Here is an 11,727-nt window from a genome sequence, read left to right as displayed (position 1 = left end):
AGACTCTGAGAGATCATATTGACTTGCTGAGTCAATATTTTATTCTGAGCCAATATGGCATTCAGAGTATCAATTTCAAGAACTCTCTTCCTCATAGGCGTCCCATTATTCATAGGATTCCTTTCAGAAGTGTACATGAACTGGTTATTTGCAACCATGTCAATGAGTTCTTGAGCTTCTGTAGTCGTTTTCTTTAGATGAATGGATCTACCTACAGAATGGTCCAGTGACATCTTTGATAGCTCAGACAGACCATCATAGAATATATCCAAGATGGTCCATTCTGAAAGAAAATTAAAATTGAAATCAAATTAAATTAAAAATTAAAATAATTAGTTAGAAAAAAGGGAATTTTGAAAAAGAGGGAAGGGATTTTCAAAAATTAGAGAGAGAGAATTAGTTAGGTAGTTTTGAAAAAAATAAGAATCAATCAAAAAGTTAAGTGGTTAATTGAAAAAGATTTGAAAATCAAATTTGAAAAGATAAGAAGTTAGAAAAGGTTTTGAAATTGATTTTGAAAAAGATGTGATTGAAATTTATTTTGAAAAAGATTTGAAAAAGAAATTTAAAAAAGATTTGATTTTGAAAATTAAAGTTGATTACTTGACTAACAAGAAACAAAAAGATTTGATTTTAAAATTCAAAGATTGAACCTTTCTTATTAGGCAAGTTACAAACTTAATATTTTTGAATCAATCACATTAATTGTTAGCATTGAATTCGAAAATATGGAATAAAAATAAGAAAAAGATTTTGAAAATCAATTTGAAATTTTCGAAAATATGAAAGAAAAATTGAAAAAGATTTTATTTTTGAAAAATAATTGAAAAAGATAGAATTTTTAATTTGAAAATTTGATTTGAAAAAGTCAACTCAAATTTTCAAAAATTTATGAGTGAAAAAGGGAAAGATATTTTTTTGATTTTTGAATTTTAAATAAAGAAATAAAAAAGGAAAAGATATCTTTTTGATGTTTTTCTCTCTGTTTTTTTCATTAAGCAGCAAGAATGAAACAAAACATGAAGAATTAAGATCAAAACCAAAAATGCATGCAAAAACACTATGAATGTCAAGATGAACACCAAGAACACTTTGAATGTCAAGATGAACACGAAGAACTTATTTTTGAAAAATTTTCAAGAAAAGAAAACATGCAAGACACCAAACTTAAAAATTTTTATTCTTTAGACATTAATAATTCAAGAATGCATATGAAAAACAAGGAAAAACACAAAACAAGAAAATATGAAGATCAAACAAGAAGACTAGCCAAGAATGACTTGAAGATCATGAAGAATGCAATGCATGAAATTTTCAAAAATAAATTTTTAGAAAATTAAAAAGATGCAATTGACACCAAACTTAAAACTTGACTCTAGACTCAAACAAGAAACACAAAATAATTTTTTATTTTATGATTTTGTTAGATTTTTTTGTTTTTTCGAAAATTATTTTGGGAAAAACGAAAAAGAAGAAATGAAAAATTTTTGAAAATAAAACAAAAAGAAGATTACCTAATCTGAGCAACAAAATGAACCGTCAGTTGTCCAAACTCGAACAATCCCCGGCAACGGTTCCAAAAACTTGGTGCACGAAATTGTGATCATCAATAGCGCCAACAACTTGGTACGCACAATTGTAATCTCAACTATTTATCACAACTTCGCACAACTAACCAGCAAGTGCACTGGGTCGTCCAAGTAATAAACCTTACGTGAGTAAGGGTCGATCCCACGGAGATTGTCGGCCTGAAGCAAGCTATGGTCACCTTGTAAATCTCAGTCAGGCGGAGTCAAATGGTTATGGTGAAATGATAATAAAAAAGATAAATAAAACGTAAAATAAAGATAGAGGTACTTATGTAATTCTTTGGTGAGAATTTCAGATAAGCGTATAGAGATGCTTTCGTTCCTTCTGAACCTCTGCTTTTCTGCTGTCTTCTTCCAATCATTCCTACTCCTTTCCATGGCAAGCTTTATGTAGGGCATCACCGTTGTCAATGGCTATATCCCATCCTCTCTGTGAAAATGATCCAATGCGCTGTCATTGCATGGCTAATCATCTGTCGATTCTCGATCATACTGGAATAGGATTTACTATCCTTTTGCGTCTGTCACTACGCCCAGCACTGGCGAGTTTGAAGCTCGTCACAGCCATCCCTTCCCAGATCCTACTCGGAATACCACAGACAAGTTTTAGACTTTTCTGATCTCAAGAATGGCCATCCATGGGTTCTAACTTATACCACGAAGATTCCAATATCTCGGACTTGGTCCTCTGTATTAGATATCTAAGAGATACTCATTCTAGCTTGTTTTCATGTAGAACGGAAGTGTTTGTCAGGCACGCGTTCATGGGTGAGAATGATGATGGGCGTCACATAATCATCACATTCATCATGTTCTTGGGTGCGAATGGATATCTTAGAAAAGGAATAAACTTGAATTGAATAGAAAAACAGTAGTACTTTGTATTAATTCATGAGGAACAGCAGAGCTCCACACCTTAATCTATGGAGTGTAGAAACTCTACCGTTGAAAATACATAAGTGATAAGGTCCAGGCATGGCTGAATGGCCAGCCCCCAAACGTGATCTAAAGGTGAAACTAAAGATGTTCCAAAGATGTAAATACAATAGTAAAAAGTCCTATTTATACTAAACTAGTTACTAGGGTTTACAGAAATGAGTAAATGATGCAGAGATCCACTTCTGGGGCCCACTTGGTGTGTGCTTGGGCTGAGCATTGAGCTTTACACGTGTAGAGACTTCTCTTGGAGTTGAACGCCAGTTTGTAACCTGTTTCTGGCGTTTAACTCCACTTTGCAACCTGTTTCTGGCGTTTAACTCCAGAATGCAGCATGGAACTGTCGTTGAACTCCAGTTTGCATCATCTAAACTCAGAAAAAGTATGGACTATTATATATTGATGGAAAGCCTTGGATGTCTACTTTCCAACGCAATTGAGAGCGCACCATTTGGAGTTCTGTAGCTCCAGAAAATCTACTTTGAGTGCAGGGAGGTCAGAATCCAACAGCATCTGCAGTCCTTCTTCAACCTCTGAATCTGATTTTTGCTCAGGTCCCTCAATTTCAACCAGAAAATACCTAAAATCACAGAAAAACACGCAAACTCATAGTAAAGTCCAGAAATATGATTTTTAATTAAAAACTAATAAAAATATACTAAAAACTAACTAAATTATACTAAAAACTATGTAAAAATAATGCCAAAAAGCATATAAATTATCCGCTCATCAATCATCATCAAAAGGTGGATGGTCGTCTACTAATCCTCTGCACAATCATATGTCATCAAAGAGCGTCTCTCAAGTACTTCATCGAGTGGCCACATAATAGCAACATCGTACGGAGGACTTAGGTTAAAGTTTGTAGATAAGCAGGGTGCAGACGTTTGCTGGCCTCACAGTATATACATATAAACAGGTAACGGAGTTCACTATAGACTCAGAAGACTACCTAGAGTGGAATCCTCTTTGCAGAACAGTCATCAACAAACTACGGAATAGTACTCATGCTTCCATCTGAAGGGGGAAGGGAGAGAGAAGTGGTAAGAACTGGGGATTTCTTAGTAGGGCCGGGGTTATTAGTTACGTTCATTAATTCCGTGTTGTTTAGTAGACAAATAATAGAATATAGAGAAGTAGTAAATAGAAGACAGATAAATAGAGAAAATAGAGAAAACAAAAAGCAAAACTCAAACAAAAGAATACAAGAAAACAAAACACAGACACGGAGAATAGAATGAAAACAAAGATGGCATACATTCAAACAACAATCATAATAGAGGAAATGCGCAACCAAATATGATGCATGTCTAGCCCTAGTGCAGGTAATGAGCTCATCTGTCGGTTACATACCCGCTCCCGACGTTACCCAGCAACCTCTGTTTGGATAAGGCTTTCCTGTTGGCAATATCCACTGCAAGCAACCTTTGTCTTGCAGGGCGGCACTTATTAGCTGATATACGCCCAACAGACTCACTGTAAGCAACCTCTGTCTTACAGGATCAACAACATACTCACTGTAAGCAACCTCTGTCTTACAGGAGCAACAACACACTCACTGTAAGCAACCTCTGTCTTACAGGAGCAACAACACACTCACTGTAAGCAACCTCTGTCTTACAGGAGCACACTCATCTCGATACCTCTGTAAGCAACCTTTGTCTTACAGCAAAGCATTATAGCAAGGTATCCCAAGAAAGCGTTCTCAGTGGTCATACCACCATCTATCTGACTGCCTCCCTGTAGCAGATTATTACATAATCATTCTCATTATCATCATTCATTAACATTCTCATTATTCATCACCACTTTCACATTCTTATGCAGTACCTCTTTCTTTCTTTGTTCAATCATGCTATACAAACTCTACAGCTTTTACTTTTACAACATCTTAACTCAAACCATTTCTCTTTATCAGATTACTCTTTTTTCTGTATCCCTTTATTCTTCTCTGGTTACTCTGTTCTCTGTGTTTCTTTACTCTGCTTTGATTTTTCTGCTTAACGTATGTATTTAAAGCTTATGTAAATTTCAGTATGAATAGTTAGTCTGCTCCAAGTATAGGTTCATTAAGTCTATACTGAAATAGTTTAACTTTTCATATTATACCTAACCCTAGTCACAACTGAAGGACTAACTATGTTGCCCTAGTTCGTTCACTAATCTCTGTCTGTTTTTCTGTCATTAGAACTTTATAGACTTTTTCTTGATTTTTATCTTTTCTTTAACTTCTTATCATTCCTTTATCTTTGCCTCACTAATATGTTCTTACCACTCCCTAAGTGTTTTATGAAGGTAATTATGAGATTCTGCACTTAAAGTTGTCTTTCTAAAGCTTTTACAGAAAACTGCCTTTTCCGCATTATTTTATTATTATTTATTATTTTATCATTAAATTTTCGAAAATTATCTCACTTTAACTTTTAACCTTTAAAATTCACTTTTTACCACCCGTAATTTTTAATATTTCTACTTTAACCACCCTAACTTTCAGAAATTACAAAATAACCCCTCAAACACCAAAATAATTACAACCTTGACCTTTTTAAGATCTAAAAGGTGTTCTTCATTGTTCTTTACCACACTCAAAGTGTTCTTCATGTTCTTCGTAAATTCTTCAGATTCTTTCTCTGTTTTTACCCGTTTTTCGGTCTTTTCAGCAACCGATTTTTACCATAATTCATAATAAATTATCAGCCACTAAAACCCCATTTTTTCTACATGATTTTAACACAAATTGAACCCCAATTTAAGGGTTAGGGTTTCGTTTTCCAGCAGCCACAAGAAGGGTGTAGGGTGAGTTTTGATTGGTTGGCTTGAAGGTGGATTAAAATAATATTAAAATATCTCAGGTGTATAACTACTAAAACTAGGTGTATCGGAACATACGTAAAAACATCTCTAAAAGTTCTTTTCTGATCTACTAGCATAAAAGATACTAGTAACATATTTAATATGAGAATAAAACATGTATAATGAGGCCTTAGCATTGCTAAAGTCATCAGAGAGTGCCGGTGCTAAGCTGCACCAGTAAACTGTGAACCTGGTTAAACCGATTTTCTGGTTTTAACTAAAACTGACCAGGTAACCTTATAATATCATTCAAGAAGCTTCTAATACTAATATAATGATAATATTATCCTATTATCTCTCTTCCCTCATGAATCGAGTCCGGCTTGTCAAACTGAGACTATTTACGAAAAATAGAATAAAAACTCTTAACCGATACGGTTCAAAAACTGGGTTTTTTGTGACTATGTTATCGAGCGTGCCTCAGAAAAGGTTCTATCTTAAAGATGACATAATGACAATGAGGATTGAAATGCTTGATGATATAGAAGTGGTTCTTCCTCTACTAATCTTTCGTAGAAATCCGTACTTTCAGAAAAGATCTCACGTACTCGAAAATCAGGGTTGTTACACTTGGCTTTTTCTGCTTGCTTTTTCTTTTTCTTTTTCTTTCTCTCTTTTTTTTTCTTTTATTTTCACCATTTTTTTTGCAAGCCTTGTTTTTCCCTGCTTTTTCTTCCTTCAAGAATCAATTTTATGAATTTTTAGATTATCAATAACATTTCTCCTTTTTCATTATTCTTTCAAGAGCCAATAGTTTTAACATTCATAAACAACAAATTCAAAAGACATATGCACTGTTCAAGCATTCATTTAGAAAACAAAAAGTATTGTCACCACATCAAAATAATTAAACTAATTTCAAGGATTAATTCGAAATCATGTACTTCTTGTTCTTTTGTGGTTAAAACATTTTTCATTCAAGAAAGGTGATAGATTCATAGGACATTCATAGATTTAAGACATAGACACTTAAACACTAATGATCATGTAATAAAGACACAAACTTGAATGAAACATAGAGCATAGAGAATGAAAACAGAAAAAATAAATAGACAAGGCAATTAAGGAACGGGTCCACGTTAGTGAGGGTGGCGTCTTCCTCCTCTTGAAGAACCAATGGTGCTCTTGAGGCCCTCTATGTCTCTTCCTTTCCTTTGTTGCTCCTCCCTCATAGCTCTTTGATCTTCTCTAATTTCGTGGAGGAGGATGGAATGCTCTTGGTGCTCCACCCTTTGTTGTCCCATGTTGGAACTCAATTCTCCTAGGGAGGTGTTGATTTGCTTCCAAAGGTTTTATGGAGGGAAGTGCATCCCTTGAGGCATCTCAGGGATTTCTAGATGAGGAATTTCCTCATGCTCTTGTTGAGGTCCATGAGTGGGCTCTCTTGATTGCTCCATCTTTTTCTCAGTGATGGGCTTGTCCTCTTCAATGAGGATATCACCCTCTCTGATAATTCTAGCTGAATTGGATAGGGTACAGATGACTTTGCCACAACTTCATAGAAGTGGTCTTGATGGACCTTTAAGATAAATCTCTCCATTTCCTATGACTCAGAAGTTGAAGCTTTTGCCTTCCGTTTCCTCTCTCTAGAGGTTTCTCTGGCCTTATGTGCCATAAATGGTTATGGAAAAACAAAAAGCAAGGCTTTTACCACACCAAACTTAGAAGGTTTACTCGTCCTCGAGCAAAAGAAGAAAGAGGGAAGTGGAAGAAGAAAATGGAGGAGATGGAGTTAGGGAAGTGGTTCGGCCAGGGGGTTGGGTGTAGAAGGGAAATGGTTTGAATTGTGAAGAGTATTTGGGGAAGAGATATGGAGGTGATTGGTGAAGGGTTTTTGGGGAAGAGTGTTATGAAAGGTGTGAAGAAGAGAGAGAGAGAGAGTTGAGGTTGGGGGGATCCTGTGGGGTCCACAAATCCTGAGGGGTCAAGGACTTATCATCCCTACTCCATTTAGGCGTGTAAACGCCCTTAGAGTGCTATCCTAGCATTTAACGCCAGACTGCTACTTGTTTCTGGCGTTAAACGCCAAACTGTAGCCTGTTTCTGGCATTTAACGCCAGCTTGATGCTTCTTTCTGGCGTTAAATGCCAGTCTAATGCTTCTTACTGGCGTTTAAACGCCAGTAAGCTTATCCTCCAGGATGTGCTATTTTTAATGCTGTTTTTCATTCTGTTTTTGATTTTTCAGTTGTTTTTGTGGCTTCACATGATCATCAACCTACAAAAAACATAAAATAACAATGAAAAATAAATAGATATAATTAAATAATATTGGGTTACCTCCCAATAAGTGCTTCTTTAATGTCAATAGATTGACAGTGAGCTCTCATGGAGCCTCACAGATAATCAGAGCAGGGTTGGGGCCTCTTAACACCAAACTTAGAGTTTGATTGTGGCTTCCCAACACCAAACTTAGAGTTTGGTTATGGCCTCCAAACACAAAACTTAGAGTTTGAATGTGGGGGTTTTGTTTGACTCTGTATTGAGAGAAGCTTTTCATGCTTCCTCTCCATGGTTACAGAAGGAGAACCTTGAGTCTTAAATATAAGGTAGTCCTCATTTAACTGAAGGACCAACTCTCCTTTGTCAACATCAACAAGAGCTTTTGTTGTGGCTAGGAAGGGTCTGCCAAGGATGATGGATTCATCCTCATCCTTCCCAGTGTCTAGGATTATGAAATTAGTAGGGATGTAAAGGCCTTCAACCTTTACTAGCACGTCCTCTACTAGTCCATAAGCATGTTTCATTGATTTATCTGCCATCTCTAGTGAGATTTTTGCTACTCGTACCTCAAAGATACTCAGTTTCTCCATTACAGAGAGTTGCATGAGGTTTATCCCTGACCCCAGGTCACACAGAGCCTTCACAAAGGTCATGGTGCCTATGGTACAAGGTATGAAGAATTTTCCAGGATCCGGTTTCTTCTGAGGTAATGTCTGCCTCATTAATGCATTCAGTTACTTGGTGAACAAGGGGGTTCATCCTCTCAATTCTCATTACCAAATAACTTGGCATTCGGCTTCATGATTGCTCCTAGATATTTAGCATCTTGCTCTTCAGTGATGTCTTCGTCCTCTTCAGAGGAAGAATATTCATCAAAGCTCATAAATGGCAGAAGAAAGTTCAATGGAATCTCTATGGTCTCTGTATGAGCCTCAGATTCCTTTGGTTCCTCAAAGGGAAACTCCTTTCTGTCCAGAGGACGTCCCATGAGGCTTTTCTCACTGGGACTCACGTCCTCCTTACTCTCTCCAGGTTCGGCCATGTTGATCATGATTATGGCCTTGCACTCTCTCTTATGATTTTCTTCTGTATTGCTTGGGAGAGTACTAGGAGGAGTTTCAGTAATCTTCTTACCCAGCTGACCCACCTGTACCTCCAAATTTCTAATGGAGGACCTTGTTTCATTGATGAAACTTGGTGTCGTCTTGGATAGATCAGAGACTACGGTTGCCAGGCCAAAATGGCTCTGTTCAGAATTTTCTGTCTATTGCTGAGAAGATGATGGAAAAGGCTTGCTATTGCTAAACCTATTTCTTCCACCATTATTGTTAAAGCCTTGTTCAGGCTTCTGTTGGTCCTTCCATGAGAAATTTGGATGATTTCTCCATGAAGGATTAAAGGTGTTTCCATAGGGCTGTCCCATGTAATTCACCTCTGCCATTGCAGGGTTCTCAGGATTATAAGCTTCTTATTCAGAAGATGCTTCTTTAGTACTGTTGGATGCAGCTTGCAATCTATTCAGACTCTAAGAAATCATATTGACTTGCTGAGTCAATATTTTGTTCTGAGCCAATATGGCATTCAGAGTATCAATTTCATGAACTCCCTTCTTCTGAGGCATCCCATTCTTCACAGGACTCCTCTCAGAGGTGTACGTGAATTGGTTATTTGCAACCATTTCAATGAGTTCCTGAGCTTCTGCAGGGGTTTTTAGATGAAGAGATCCTCCTGCAGAATGGTCCAATGACATTTTTGACAACTCAGACAGGCCATCATAGAATATACATATGATGCTCTATTCTGGAAGCATGTCAGTAGGACACCTTTTGATCAATTGCTTATATCTTTCCCAAGCTTCATAGAGGAACTCACCTTCCTTCTGTCTGAAGGTTTGGATTTCCACTCTAAGCATGCTCATCTTTTGAGGTGGAAAGAATTTGGCCAGGAAAGTACTGACCAGCTTTTCCCAAGAGTTCATGCTTTTCTTAGGTTGTGAATCCAACCATGTTCTAGCTCTGTCTCTTACAGCAAAAGGGAAAAGCATAAGCTTGTAGACCTCGGGATCAACTCCATTGGTCTTGACAGTGTCAAGATTTGCAAGAATTCAGCTAAGAACTGATGAGGATCTTCCAATGGAAGTCCATGAAACTTGCAATTCTGTTGCATTAGAGAAACTAATTGAGGCTTAAGCTCAAAGTTGTTTGCTCCAATTGCAAGAATTGAGATGCTTCTTCCATAGAAGTTAGAAGAGGGTGTAATAAAGTCACCAAGCATCTTCCTTGCATCTCTACCATTGTTATTGGGTTCGGCCATGTCTCCTTCTTTTCCGAAAATTTCTGTCAGGTCCTCTCCAGAGGGTTGTGCTTTAGATTCTCTTAGTTTCCTCTTAAGAGTCCTTTCAGGTGCAGGATCAGCTTCAATAAGAATGTCTTTATCCCTGTTCCTGCTCATATGAAAAAGAAGAGAACAGTAAAGAAGAGGAATCCTCTATGTCACAGTATAGAGATTCCTTTATGTGAGTAGAAGAAGAGAAGAATAGAAGAAGGAAAATATTTTTTCGAAAATAATTAAAAAGAAAAGGAAAATATTTTTGTTTTTTTATTTAAAAAAAATTCAGTTATAATTCAAAAATTAAAAAGAGAAACAAAATTAAAATTAAAATTTGAAAAAAAATGTTTTAATTTAAAAAAAAAAGATTTTTTTTTTTTGAAAAAGTTGTTAGTGATTTTCGAAAATTGGAGAGAGAAAAGTAGTTAGGTGGTTTTGAAAAAGATATGATTGAAATAGAAAACTTTTAAAATCAAACAAAAAGTTAAGTAGTTAATTGAAAAAGATTTGAAAATCAAATTTGAAAGGATAAGAAGTTAGAAAAGATTTTGAAAATTGATTTTTTGAAAAAGATATAATTTGAAATTTAATTTGAAAAATATTTGAAAAGGAAATTTAAAAAGATTTGATTTTTGAAATTAAAGTTGATTACTTGACTAACAAGAAACTAAAAAGATATGATTCTAAAATTTAAAGATTGAACCTTTCTTACTAGGCAAGTAACAAACTTAAAATTTTTGAATCAATCATTTGAAGATCAAGATGAACATCAAAACTTATTTTTGAAAATTTTTAAGAAAAGAAAAAACATGCAGGACACCAAACTTAGAAATTTTAAAACTTTAGACACTAATAACTCAAAAATGCATACGAGAAACAAGAAAGGACACAAAACATAAAAATGCAAAGATCAAACAAAGAAGATCATCAAGAACAAATTGAAGATCATGAGGAACACATGCATGAATTTTTCGAAATTTTTTTTGAAAAGTTAAAAAGATGCAATTGACACCAAACTTGCAATTTGGCACTAGACTCAAACAAGAAACACAAAATTATTTTTTTGGTTTTATGATTTTATTAACTTTTTTTTTGTATTTTTCAAAAATTATTTGGAAAAAGAAAAATAAGGATTTCAAAATTTTTAATGAGAATTCCAGGAATCATGCAATGTTAGTCTAAAGCTCCAGTTCAGGAATTAGACATGGCTTACTAGCCAGCCAAGCTTTTAGTGAAAGCTCCGGTCCAAAACACTAGACATGGCCAATGGCCAGCCAAGCTTTAGCAGATCATTACATACAACAGCTAATTTGTTGAGAAAGACAAAGAAGCTCTTCTAAAGATAGTTGAAACCTCGGTCCAAAAGATTACACATGGCTTAACAGCCAGCCAAGATTCAACATATCTCATGAAACTCTAGAATTCATTCTTAAAAATTCTGAAGAACATAGAATAATTTATTTATTTTTTTGTGAAAAATTTTTTGAAAACAAAAATAAAAATAATAAAAACAAAAATCTTAAAATTAAAAAAAATTACCTGATCTGAGCAACAAGATGAACGGTCAGTTGTCCAAATTCGAACAATCCCTGGCAACGGCGGCAAAAACTTGGTGCACGAAATTGGGATCTCTAAAACGGCGCCAACAACTTCGTACGCACGATCGTAATCTCACTTCTTTTTCACAACTTCGCACAACTAACCAGCATGTGCACTGGGTCGTCCAAGTAATAAACCTTACGTGAGTAAGGGTCGATCCCACGGAGATTGTCGGCTTGAAGCAAGCTATGGTCATCTTG

Source organism: Arachis ipaensis, chromosome B08 (genome assembly GCF_000816755.2).
Source record: "Arachis ipaensis cultivar K30076 chromosome B08, Araip1.1, whole genome shotgun sequence".
Lineage (NCBI taxonomy): Eukaryota > Viridiplantae > Streptophyta > Magnoliopsida > Fabales > Fabaceae > Arachis > Arachis ipaensis.
This window is presented reverse-complemented; position numbering follows the sequence as displayed.